This window comes from Sabethes cyaneus, chromosome 1 (assembly GCF_943734655.1).
Source record: "Sabethes cyaneus chromosome 1, idSabCyanKW18_F2, whole genome shotgun sequence".
Classification (NCBI taxonomy): Eukaryota; Metazoa; Arthropoda; class Insecta; order Diptera; family Culicidae; genus Sabethes; species Sabethes cyaneus.
In genome coordinates this window covers 130,677,622-130,691,340 of record NC_071353.1, presented here as the reverse complement: position 1 = coordinate 130,691,340, position 13,719 = coordinate 130,677,622, and the positions used below count along the sequence as shown (strand labels likewise).

General features: G+C 39.6%; 1 protein-coding gene across 2 annotated transcripts in view; it reads right to left on the bottom strand.

Moving 5' to 3' along the window:
* LOC128739475 (coronin-7) overlaps positions 1 to 11,068 on the bottom strand; it is a 39,395-nt gene extending 28,327 nt beyond the window's left edge. For both annotated transcript variants that reach the window (XM_053834999.1, XM_053835069.1), the window contains exon 1: positions 10,890 to 11,068. The gene's annotated coding sequence lies outside the window, so the exon portion shown is untranslated. The remainder of the gene's footprint in view (positions 1 to 10,889) is intronic.
* Positions 11,069 to 13,719: the final 2,651 nt, after the last annotated feature.

The window sequence follows — 13,719 nt, the reverse complement described above, 5'->3', positions numbered from 1 at the left end:
GCAATTCGGTACTACGTGGTTAATGAAATCTATGATCTTTGTCGAATTTAGCCTCCATAATTGGAATTACCTACGAATGATGGTATCACAAATGGCCGAACATAAATGTCCGAATGTCATATACGGCCGCAAATATTAACGGGCTTCGACCTGCACAAATATTGGCTATATGTTGTCCTTACTCGCTATCACTCTTCCGGACTCAACTAAGAGATAACCAATTGGAATGCGCATTTATCCGACTTGAGTTCCAGTAGTGCAGCTCTGCTGTCCGTAAAGATACCAATATTTGCATGCCTGTAATGTCGTTTCAAGCAGACAAAACAAAGCCTTGGGTATAAACGTCTTTAAGACTTGACTCTTCTTTATTGACAGACTTCACAGCCGCAGTTATTAGAGTACAAGACAACTACGTGGCTAGTGCAACGATCCCTCTAACTCTACCAGCACCGACCAGCTGAGATTCGAATACTGGCTTGTTATATTAACATCGTACCTCGAAGCTGTATGGTGAACGTACCATATTCTGCACAGTTAAGAAATTTTTATGGTTCTTCCGCTATTCTAAGTATTCTATATTTAAATTAACAACGTGGATAGCAGCAACGTGTAGTACTGCGGTCTATAATATCTGGTAAAAAATATGGGAATCAAAAGTTGACTAACCATTGAGTATATTTTTCGTTTTGTAAACTTATCCACGGTGCCTAATTCTGCGCACTTTCTTGCCCATGTTCCTAAATTCTGCGCATTTTTGCTCCTAATTCTGCGCACCCAAAAAGTAACAATAAATATTCCTGCACACCAAAAGTCCGGCATTAGCCATTACTATTTTTTTTATTCTATATTAGAGGTTTTCAGCCTGCGGCTGGTTCGCCTTTTGCCATTACTATAATTAAATCCATGATTCGGCCTTCTTGTGCTGTCCAGCTGGCACAGGAATATAGCTATAATTTTGATTGCCTCATTTTAAATATTTTATTCTCGATAACATGAAGGGTGAACTGATTCGGGTTTTCTGCATGTTGAACATTACATCTTAGAGACTGATACTAAAAATTATGTTTTCATATAGAAACGATATCCCCACTTTTTGACAGCTCCATAAGGTTGGACATTAAAAAAAATCAGAAGACTTGGTTTGGCGCTTGTAGGTTCGGACCCCGAGACACAGCACAGGATTGAAATCAATGCAAGTTAAAGATTCTACTTGAATTTTCATGCCTCTATACCTCAGCCATTTGGGTGAGGCTGCGTATTCTTTTGCGATTTCTTCGTAGGATACATTACTGCGCAGAATTTGGAACATGAAAGAAAAATCTGTGCCTAAATCTGCGCATTACTGCATCGCATTTTCTAAGGAAAGCAATGCATGCAACCACTCTTTTTGTCTAAAACATGACTAAAACTAATTATTGTTTCTAATTATGCTGGGTAATTTGATCATTCCAAAGAATTTCGATCATAAATTTGTGTATTTTCCAGAAAAACAATCAAAGCGTTGGCGCGTTACAATAAAGGATTCCTGGAAATCCTTTATATATATAGACGTAATATGTTAAATGTTGTACAAGGATTACCTACGAATGGCCGAAACACAAATGGCCGAATCACGAATGACCGAAACACAAATGGCCGAAATAACGAATGGCATAATGTACCAAATGGCCGAATCACAAAAGGCCGAATCACGAATGGCCGAATCACAAATGGCCGAATGTCATATTCGACCGAAAATATTCATAGCCTTCAACCTGCGCAAACGTTGGGTACATGCTCGCTCGCCCGCTCGGCCGTCTCGCCCTGAATCTTATAGGAAACATTTGCTACTAACACGGTAAATACGTCTCGCACCTTATAATAAAGATGTATTTATAATAAAGAAATGTGAGGTAAAAACCAGTATAAAAATTATCTTTCGTAGATATATGCTTACATTATAATTGTAATCTTATTTTTACTTTCATGGATTTTCATAAAGAAGTAAATGCAGTAAACTACAAGTTTATTACCCTATTACTAAAGCGGCCGAAATATTTCATTCAATATCCCGCCGTGTCCATCTTTGTTGACCGCACATAGCAAAGCCAACAGCTGTGTCCATTGTTGTTGAACACGGTTTGCTTTCCGCACGGTAGTTGGTAATTGTCCCGTGAAAAATGAGTGCATTAAATATACGCGGACTAAAACAACATTACTCGACCAACACAGACATATTCATGGCGGTAAAACGGCTGCAGGTTTGTTGATAAAGTACTTTTATTTGTTGTTTTTATAATGTAATAAAAATTCTAGGCTTTATCTTTTCTGCCGAAAAATCGGATACAGGGGGCGTACGACGCGATGGAAGGAACGATGCCTGAAGAATTGGAGAATTTCCTTACATATTTTCGGAATACTTACATAGGTGGGAGGAGCCGGAACAACAGGCCATTGTTTCAACCCACTCTGTGGTCAAATTTTAAGCCTGTCATTGACAAGCTACCGCGGACCGCAAACAGCTTGGAAGCATGGCACCAACGATGGACAACCATTGTTGGTTCCCATCACCTGTCAATGACCAGGATCATCACAAAGCTGCGGCTGGAGCAAAAGGCGATAGAGGGGAACATCCTTAGAGTTCTTCAGGGAGATGTTCCAAATTCGCGCCGAGAAATAAACGAAAAAATCTACTCGAAATGTGTTAATGCACACAAAATGAGCAGCAAAAATTTTGTTGACGCAGTGTCGCTTTTATTAAACGCTAAACAAAGGCGTTCGTAAAGCATGTTTTGTTTGTTTAATAGTAGTAGTTTGTTTTTTGTTTGATTAAAGTTATTTGTTAACTACTTGCTAATTCATAGTTTTTTATTGAGTAGTTATTTAGGTTCAATTACGTAGTCGTGCTAACGTAAGAACTAGAATAATTCTTAAGTTATCTAGGCCGAAATTCCGAAAAATTTCGGCCTTTCGTGATTCGGCCATTCGTGATTCGGCCTTTCGTGATTCGGCCTTCTGTGACTGTTATTGAAATTCGGCCATTTGGATTTCGGCCATTCGTGATTCGGCCATTTGTGTTTCGGCCATTCGGTACCAGCCCGTTGTACAATGTTAAAAAATCATCATCATAAATATAAGAGGCTTATTTCTGTCGCCAAAACGAGGGGCGCGATATGTATTTTCGTGGTAATAATCGCCCACATTACGCAAATACTCAAACCAATCATACCAGATTACATTCAAGACGAGTAAAAGTAACGTAGTTGCACTTCATAGAGTTACAAAGCGTTAGCGTTACATAGCGTACCTCCAATTTGCTCTCAATTAGACGCGAGGCGACGCGCGGGGATTACAACTAGTACTAATATAAAGAAAAATGCGCAGAATTAGGAGCGGTCACGATATATTGCATATACGTCTGCTTAAAAACCGTGGGTTTCTTGATATAGGGTCCTTAGACTCCAAAGCCTATGCAGGCTTGCATTTTTGAGTCATCTGTAAACAAGCAAATGGTTCCTAATGGAAGATCGGGTCCTCCATTATTCCACATTGAACGATCAATTTCAATCACTTCATATGAAATGTCCATATTGACTGGATGGGAGCAACATCCAGTCAGAGACTGAAGACAGCCCAGGCGCTGAATATAGTTTAGTTTGGCCTGGGCTGTTATCTCATCTATCTTTGGCCACCATACGATTGTAGCATAGGTTATCCTAGGCCGTAGTATATGAACAAAAAACTTATTGAAGTTTTGATCCCCAGGTTTTGCCAAACAGTGAACTGCATTCCCAGATACCCGATGTTGCTTTGTTAACAGCACAAGCTAGGTAGACAACCCAGTTTAGTGTTTCATCCAAAATTATTTGGATGTGTTTGGCTTCATTACTGAAGCTCAGCCTGACACCATTCAGTATAGGGGGAGTAATATTGTACATTTTCTTCGCCTTGTGGACATCTTTTGATCACTGAAATTGTGACCGATGTATCTCCTAATGATGTTGTGATTTTTCGGCTCAAAAATATTGCTTGAATCCAGCTCATCGTCGTGTGATCGATTCCCTTTTGAAAGAAAGTCGTATTGATTGAAGTGAAGGACGTGTTATCTAAAGCACTTTCAATATCAAGAAAAGCACAAAGTGCCATTTCTAGATATTTGACCGATTTCCCAATTAACGTCACTTTACTGTACAGCTGGTTTCCGTAGATTTACCGTGTTGGTATGCATATTGGGCCCACAGTTGGCCTCGAGCCACAATGCTGGTGTAATAAACCATTCATATGTTCGAATCTCGGCTGGGAGAGGCTATTAGAATCAATGGCCCCGCAATTGTCCTGTATTCTAACAGCTGGCTGCGAAGCCTGTCGTATAAAAACAGAAGGTCAAGTTTCGATAACGGAATGTAGCACCTCGGCTTTGCTTTACTTTATGCAAGAAAATGGGTAGAACGCCGTCCGGATATGTTAGAGTCCATGAGATCGTACACTAGCCCCGCGTTTGTACTGCACTCAAACAGCTAGCTGCAAAGTTTGTTGAATAAAAGCATAAGATCATATTTCGAAAACGGAATTAGGATTTGCTTTGCGTTTACCATCTGGACCTGCAGATTTCAATGATTTCAACGAAATTCGAAAAATTGACGTGCCAGCAGAACCAAGTCGCTTAACACAACATGTATTGACCTATTCTGCTTGTCTTGTCACCACTAAAGGGTGTCTCATATCAAATTGCATCACGGAAAAAACGCTGTAGAAAATTTACCATTGGCTATTTTCTCTTAAAAATTTAAGTAGAAGTAGTTTAGAGTGTATTGTTTACATTGTATTTTTATCGCTGTCAGTCAGAAAATTGGAAAAAATTACGTTACCCGAAAAGCAACGTCGTGAATTGATTTTGCGTAAGCACGTGGAAAGTCCTCAACTCTCTCTCATCGGGACATCGGAAAACAACTCAGAATCGTCAACGGTGACTCGTGTGATTAAACGTTACTTCGAAACTCTGAGCATCGAACGGAAGGAGAAATGCGGTCAGAATAGAGGTTCTATTAGTGATCAGGATCACAAGCATGTCGCGAAAGCGTTTAAGCGGAATCCCAATGCTTCGGTCAGGGATGTGGCCAAAGAGATAAGACTGTCAAAGTCTATCTTTTAGAGAGCCAAGAACCGTGAGGTGCATAAGGTTCCAAATCGTGACGAACGGTGAAATACAGTGGGAAAGTCACGCGTCAAGTCAAGCGGACTTCCGGCAGCTTTGGGGGATACTGTTCTTCGCTGCCCAGAACAAGTTTAATGTTCCGGAGGAAGTAAGGAAGCAGAAACTTTCAAAGTATGCTAAGAAATACATGAGTTGGCAAACGATTTGCTCATGTGACAAACGGTGTGCGCCGTTCGTGACTACCGGGACTGTACACGAGCAGATCTACCTCAAAAAGTGTCTACAGAAGCGTCTGCTTCATCCGTTGATGCAACACGAGGGCCCTATGAACTTCTGGCCGGATCTAGCTTTGTGCCACTGTTCAAAAGATGTCCTGGAGTGGTACGGAACTAAGGCCCATCGAAAAATACTAGGCTATTATCAAGCAGACATTACGGAAACATTCCAAGGAGGTCAAACCTGAGGAAGACATGAAGAAAAAGTGGGTTTCTGTACAGATGAAGTTGCAGCCAAGTAAAGACGCGTGCAGGGCGCTATATCTCTGCATATTAGTGTTGATAGGAGGAAATGCTTATCAACTTAGGGACTAGATTGGTACGCTTCATTGTGCCTGATTTTTAATTTCAGCTATAATAAATTTAAATTTGTCACGAGGTTTTCAAGCCACCGTAAATCTCGCATGTGTATAATATTTCTCGATATAAATTTTCAAACTTTGGTTCACTATGTTGTACCATTACCATTATATTTCATTTATAAAGCAGTTGTATTTTTTATCTTAATTTTCTTAATTACTGGCTTTACACGAAAATTTCCGAATATCCAGGTTAGTCTCAAACAACCGGTACTTACATACACTGAAACAAGAATCATGGTAATTGTTACCATATTAGAGGGTAAAATTAAGAGGACACACCAGTGATTTTTTGCAGAAAAGATTTCTGTTTAGCTTAAGCAGTGTTCTGGTCAAAATTACTATGCGTTACTTTCGGCGTTACCTCGATACATAACAAAAATAACAGAATCGTAGTCAAAATTACTAAATATGACCATGAAAGGGGGTAAAATTCTCTGAGAACATATTACTTGTACAAGAATTATGGTAAATTTGAATAGCTATTTCATGGTACTTACAAAAAGCATGCGTTTTCTGCAAAATTGTGCGAGATACCATGGTTTTTGTTTCAGAGTACTGAAAATCTTTTCGTATGGTAATTTAGCATCGTTTGCTTTCGTGTCTCGCTCGTTACATTTTTCCGACAGCGGTTGTTTTAGGACGCCATTTTGAATTCATTTGAGCACACTTAGCAATGGTGCGTTCACCAACCGGAACTTTTATTAAAATCTTATAAACGTGTATTTTAATCGTAAAATCGGTTACTTAGGAACATCGCGCGTTATTTCTATCATATGAATATCAAATATCAAAAGCTTGATAGCTTTTATACAGCTCCCTGATAAAGTAGTCAGAGATTTTAAGCAAGTTCTATGATCGAAGGATGCCAAAAGGTATCTCGCGCAGTCAATGTTTTCGATTTAATTGCCAAAATAAACCCGTTTGGCTCGGGACAGCTTTCGTGCATAGCAACAAATGTCTATCGGTATTTAATAACTGACCGCGCGCGATTTCTAACGAACCGAATATGTTGATAGCACATAACTTTCGGTGCGGTAAAGTGATGATTTCTCATAGTTTTTTCCTATATCGGTATGTCGGATCTCCACAACCTGTTTTGCAATGGCCACGTAACCAAAAACGTTCTCAAATCGCACGCGAGCTCGAATGACAGTGATCGCACCACCTGCCTCGGTGGATCCAGATCAATTCCTTTCTACTAACAACAACTCCTTCCTGTGACACTTGTGGATGATGCAGAGGATTCCTCGGTCTCTAGTAGCAGCAAGTGTCGGACTAACATTCCTTTCCCTTCCAAATTGACCTGCATGGGCGTGGCCAGTTTTGCTATTGATCATCACAAAGAATTAGATCACCAGAAAATGCACACTGAGAATGATTTGCTACTCCCAAGCATCGTTCTGAAGGTCCTTTGTGCAATCTCAGCTGATCTAGATCAATCGCGGGCAACTCACGGGCGGTCAAACTATGCTATGCTATGCTATGCAGATGAAGCTGCAGCCAAGTAAAGTTGAACAAAACTTTTCGAGTGGAGTTAAGCGTAAGGAGCGAGCATAAGGTTATGGTATTGAAATTGAATAAAACAAATATGCCAAAAGCTTACTAACGGATTATATTTTGTTATCTGGAAGTTTGAAAAGGATCGGTCAATTAGGTAATTTTCTACAGCGTTTCTTCTATGGTGCAATTTGATGTGGGATACCCTTTATATGAGTTAAATGCAACTAGTACCAGGTAAAATGGAGGCAAATCAATAAAGTTATGATAAATTATGGGACTGTTATGCGAGGACTTTCAATGAACTGTGGTGTTTTACTTACTGTACTGTTTTTACTGTACTTACTGCTATAGAAATAAGCAGGTCAAATTCAATATGTTTTTAAAAAGTACACTAAAAATAAGAACAATTTTTCACTTAGGGTATGTTGCTACGTCGTCGTAATTGCCTATTCCCGTCCTATGCAACACAAATTATTAAAAATATCAGCATTTTTATGACACAAAATGCAAAACTAGTTATTCCCTAATATTTTAGTTAGTTGTTTATCGTACGCGATCAATCAAAGTGAGTTGAGATCTATTTAAATGCTTTTTATCATTAAAGAAGTCCTACCAGCCAAATTTCCTACGTTTTTTCGTGCGACGAAGAAGAAAATTCATAAATGAAAATAACTCACGCAAGGCATTGTCGCTATTCTATAGCCAGGAAAACTTGCCTGACAGGCAAAAATTTTGTAGAATAACATTTGTCATGCCGTCCTACACAAATACATGCGCGTTAGCTTCATAAACATTGTTGTGATTTTTAGTTCGGACGATGAACAATTTTGATGGATGGATTTTAAAACGGTATGACGAATTTTAGAAATAAAGTCAGTTGCGTAACTTCAATAATATGTTTTAATAGTCGCTTTTCAGTGATTTCAAAGTTCATGGATCGGAAGGTAAGTGTGTTTTAGTCAAATCAGCACAAATACTTTTGGAGTATTCATTAAATCCATCCAACAAATGATGAAAATTAGAATGACTTTACTTATTACGACGGGAATTAGAAAAAATCCTAACTCAAAAATAGTGAAAATCGATGTGGGGCTCAGGTGCGAATATGTGCAGTAACAGTCAAGACAATAAAACATGAAGTTGGTTCAACAAACAGTGACCAGAAGCCGATTTCGTAAGCTGTACGACTGGGTGCTGATAAAATGCGATGGATGTATCTTTCTTGACGATGAAACTTATAAGGACATCTATTCTCGCGAGTCACATTCTACAGGCTGCTAGTCACGGCAAGCATCGTAGCAGATTCAAGTTTGTTTTCGCGAATAAGTATTGCCAATTTCCCACCATTTCGTATGCGATGAATTATAACCGTCGCCAGAATCGTCGCGGGGGCAAATATCGTTTATTTTGTCAAGTAAATCAATAGCTTACGTGCTAGACAAGCATAATATATACTTATAACTTACGTACAGCCAAGCAGATTCTTTCTGCGACGATTTCAAGCTATCAAAAAAGTGAGCAACGCGTTTTGTTAGCAAAGAAACGGGCAATACCTATGTTTCATCCTCAAAAAGTGTTTCGATTAAAAAAAGTGGTTAAAAAATATGTGCCTCCGAAAGTGTCCCATTCTCCTCCCATTTCTAAATGCTTTAAGCTTTAACGTTTTCGAATGTCTGCAAATCGTCTTCAAATCGCAAATTCTTCGATATATAAATTTTCCTATCATTATATTACGCTTACCTAGACATTTTTTATCGAAATTTGTATTGTTTTGGTACAAAACTAATACAATTTCACAATATCGATTCTCTACGTGTAATTTGCGGCAGGAGAAAACGAAAATTTAATTAGCAAATGCTCGTGTATCGTTTTTCCTTTGTTGACATTTAGCTGCATTAGCGTTGCTATTGCTGCAGAACGGTAAAAACCGTTCCAACTATAAATCAATCAATAGGAAGAAAGCTGACGATTGATTTTTCAACGCAGAGGACCTAGTTTGATCAAACATGATGTTTTATTTTTTTAGATTTTACCCACAGGATAACACCATTCTTCAAAATTTTGCTCTAAATCCATCAATCTAGTAGGGCAATATTTCCGCTTCAAGTTGATCATGAAATCCCTACAGCCAATTATGAAGGTACGCACTTGAACAGTGCGTTAGGCAAACTTCTCCACCGTCTTATTACACGCAACTACTGTGCTCATGATTTCGTTGTAGTAATTAAATTGAAACATTAATTTCACAATCTTCTTCTTGGTTTCTCTGTTTCTTTACATGCAGCAACAATGCCAAGAATACAAACTATTCGCGCTTGAAATGTGTAGGCCATAAAAACACAATATAAAAGAAGATGCCAATTCAACTTCCCCCCTGGTTTACCTTGCGGGGTAATGATCTCATAGCAAAACATGGACTTCAACTCTCGCTTTTTCGTATCGAGAAGTGGCTCGCTTCTTCTTGTTTAGCGGCTTCACATTCTCGTCTCGCTCAACAACATTTGTTTGTAATCAAACTCGCGGGGCGAAGACGACAACCGCGTATTCTCAAGTTGCCAAACTCGCATTGCACTTCTCGACTCTCGTCTCGAGCTCGACCGACCCGACAGGCAGGGCGGTTTACAAACACAAAACAGAGCGACCCGCCGCGACAGGCGTACGCGTAAGATTTGCTTGCGCATGGTGTTTTACGTGGTGATAAACGACGGCACACACACGGTCGCATAATTTACATTATAGCAACGTTGTGTGTTTTTTAAAATGCAAAAGGGTATGTCAGCCAGCAGCGGTTCTATTGCAAACCTGAGCTTCCTCCCCGTGAGCTCACCACCTTTGTTGGGCATGGGATTACTCATCCGATAATGGAATAATTGGCACACCTCACGTCATTCCGATTTCTCGGCAAAGCTTATCGCGTCACTCAACAGCTGTGTTCCAGTTTTACACGTAGTCAGTCTTTGTTTAAATTATTATTATTTTTATACTCAGTTTGACCGTCCGAACCACATCCCGGACCATCCTGGTGTATCCAAGGGCGGAAGCGGCAAAATTTACTTCAGAAAGCCATAACATAACATAGACGCACACCAATCCGCACCCGAACCGTTCACAGGACAACTACAGGACATCGACACGGCACCAACACCAGCAAGTAAGCGGCTTTGCTATGCTTTTTATCATCATCCTTTTATGCGAAGTGAGACTTTTCGCTCTCGCTTCTACTTATGCTGCCACGCAAGGCGCCTGAGTAAGACAACGGGAAAGGGAGTGTAATGTCAGCCATCTAGCCTGCCATGGAAAAAACCATTCTAACAAAGGAAGCTACAGCCGCACAAATGTGTCGCGTATTTAAATCCTGTCTGATAATATTAATCATGTTCACCGAAATCGATTATTCCGCTGTGTCAACCGGTTCTCCGGTCGCTGCCATGCAATCACAGTCACAGAGACCCTGTCATCGAGGTAACGATGAAAATTTTCCTTATTGCTGTACCCCGTTGAAAGTATCCTTATTATTTCATGTGGTAGAAAATTTTCCGGATGGGATGGCTCGAAAACCGGCCGGTTATTTAGACCTTTTTCCGGCGTCGAATTGACCCAAAAATTGTATTAACTCACTCGATGTTTCACCTCCGGTAATTATCCAGAAAACACGGAAACGACTTTCGCTAGTTAGACCACTGTTAATCCTCGTGTGAGGCAGGCGGCGCCAGTAACAGCAGCAAAGAATGAACACTTTTCAAAATTATTACAGTACTTTCCGCGGTCGCGTACACGGTCTTTCTCCCGGAGATCGTTTCCTGTCTACATTGGTCGGATAGCGAAGATGTACTGGTCTGGTTGGTTGTGCAGTGTACAGCGCACAGGTACAGGCCCGCCGTTCCAGCCACATCCAGTTGCGCTGGGGAGAGTGTGCATAAAATGATATCGCGCGCTCTCTTTCTCTTTCTCTGCCGCGTTCTTTCATCATACAGACAGACAGGAGATAAGTGCAAAAAACATTAAACATAAGTAAGCCTGTATCAGTGTGGGTGACGCGATGTTCACCACACCCCACCGAATGCATATGTATGAGAGAGTGAACATGCTTAAAAAGTAGTACTAGAGCTCCGTGACGAGAGCATTTAAATGGTCGGTTTGAGCTGGCGAGTGCTTTCGTAAAATTATAAAATTTGATTTTTAAACTAAAATAGTTACAAAAATGTTTAACGTTAGACAATCGGGATAGACGATAGAGTCATAGAGAATCTTTACTCGAGAATATTTTCTTGTGTGTACAGCATTGTTGATGCGTTATCCTTTACCATGTAAAATAACCAAAAAGACGACAGCTCGCTTTTCGATTGAAGCTAGACGCAATTGATGTCCTGATAGTAAGTCGTGTTGTAAAATGCATACAAAGAATTCTTTCAATTTGCGAATTCCATTAGTTAGGTGAAAGGAGCCTCACAGTTGCCTTCGTGGTATGACGCTGGCCTAATAAGCCAGTCGTCATATGTTCGAATCTCGGCTGGGAGAGACTGTTAAAGTCAATAGGATCGTAGCAACTGGTCCTGCAATTGTCCTGTACTCTAACAGCTGGCTGCGAAGTCTGTCGTATAAAAAACAGAAGGTCAAGTTTCGATAACGGAATGTAGCACCTAGGCTTTGCTTTGCTTTGCTTTTACCCGAAAACTGTTCCGCAGAATTTTGGTCGCCAGAATGTAATTTGCCCGAAAATTATTCCCCAGAATTTTAGACGGCCGCAGGCCACGAGTGTTGTGGACGACCCGCCGGGGAGAGGTCAACCCCCACGCAGAAATCACCTATATCTACGTTTACTTATTTTACTAGGTTTGCTGACCTCTAGACCTAACCACCTAGTTAGCTTCGAGATACGATGGCGATCTAACAAGCCAGTCGTCGTATGCTCGAATCTCGGTTGGGCGGTGCTGCTAGTCAGTAAGATAGTTGCACTGGCCCCGTAATTATCCTGTACTGTAATAACCGACAACGAAGTCTATCGATAAAGAAGGGTCAGGTCCTAAAGACGTTTACAACCCAAGGCTTTGCATTTTACTGACCTCTAGTATTCAGTTGGGTCAAAGCGAGCGATAGTGAGTAAAGACGGCTCACACTTACTCTGCATATGTGTACAGACCAAAACATCGGCGTGCGAGATAAGCGTGAAAATACAGTTTTCGCAGAACGGTATTTTCTTCGCAATAGTAACACAATTATTCAAACTATTCAATCGGCGCCCAGTGGAATTTCCACGCACTTAGCCCTTCGATAAAACCCACAATGTTTTCGGGAAAATACTGTTGAACGTTTTTCCTGTGTTATGCAAATTTTTCAGGTCTTTTTCTCGGGTGCCGTAACGGGGGCAAGATGGGGCATCATTACCAAAAATCTAAACACGAAAAGTGATCAACTTTTGAGCGTCAATAACTCAGCGATTTGCTTGTTGATTTTCAATATTTTTGCCCCAATCGTTTGGAAAATCTTCTACGCATTTATTCGCACGAAAAAGTTCCTATTAAGCAAATCACTATTGGAATAAGCATAAATATTAAGCACTGTCAGAATTATACAATCAACCTATCAGATGTTAGCATGCTTTTGCTTCCCAAGACCGTGACGAGAATTTTCAGTGAGGATTAATAGCGATTAGTAGTGGCGCACGGCGGATCGTTATCAGAGATATCTAATTGTAAAATTTTCATTAAAACTCCACGAAAAAAAAGACCCCAATTGGCAATTTGTTCCTTATTCAGTTGCAATTATTCGACGCGTGAGAGTTCACTCGATCATAGTTAAATTTTTGAGTTTCAGTAACAGTTTCTAAGCAGAAAATTATAATTAATTTCAATAAAATATATTCATTGTGTTAGATAGTAAGAATGCAGTGAATATAAATGAATTATTTAGAGCAAAAAAACAGATTGTGAAATCGTAAAATTCAATGACTATGACTAACTATTTGAATGTTAAGCCAAGAGTAAGAGTAAGGACTTAAACTAAGCTATGTTAAGTCACTCTCAAAATATTTGTTTGCGAGCTATTACTTTACCGGTTAATTATCAATTTTAAAGGTTTCTTCGCTCTGACAATTGTCTTAACATTTAGTTTCGTTCGAACTGTTTAGGTTAATCATCGTACGCAATGTTTATAGAAACACCATAAAAACAAACTAAATTTTCTTGTTAATTATTATTGACTCCTTTTATTGTTAATGTGATTTTATTTTCAAGCAATCTTAACTCTCAGCTCTGAAAATCATAATCAAAATACTAAATGATTTTATTGTCCTGTGAAGTATTGCTTCCTCTTGAAAATATAAAGCTAACAGTTATTCAATTTACATCTCCGAGGTTATCGTTTATTGTTATAACATAGCTAAAACTTGATTCGTAAAAAACCTTTTTTCAAGAGGACTAAATTAATACCGCATAACAATCGGATTTAC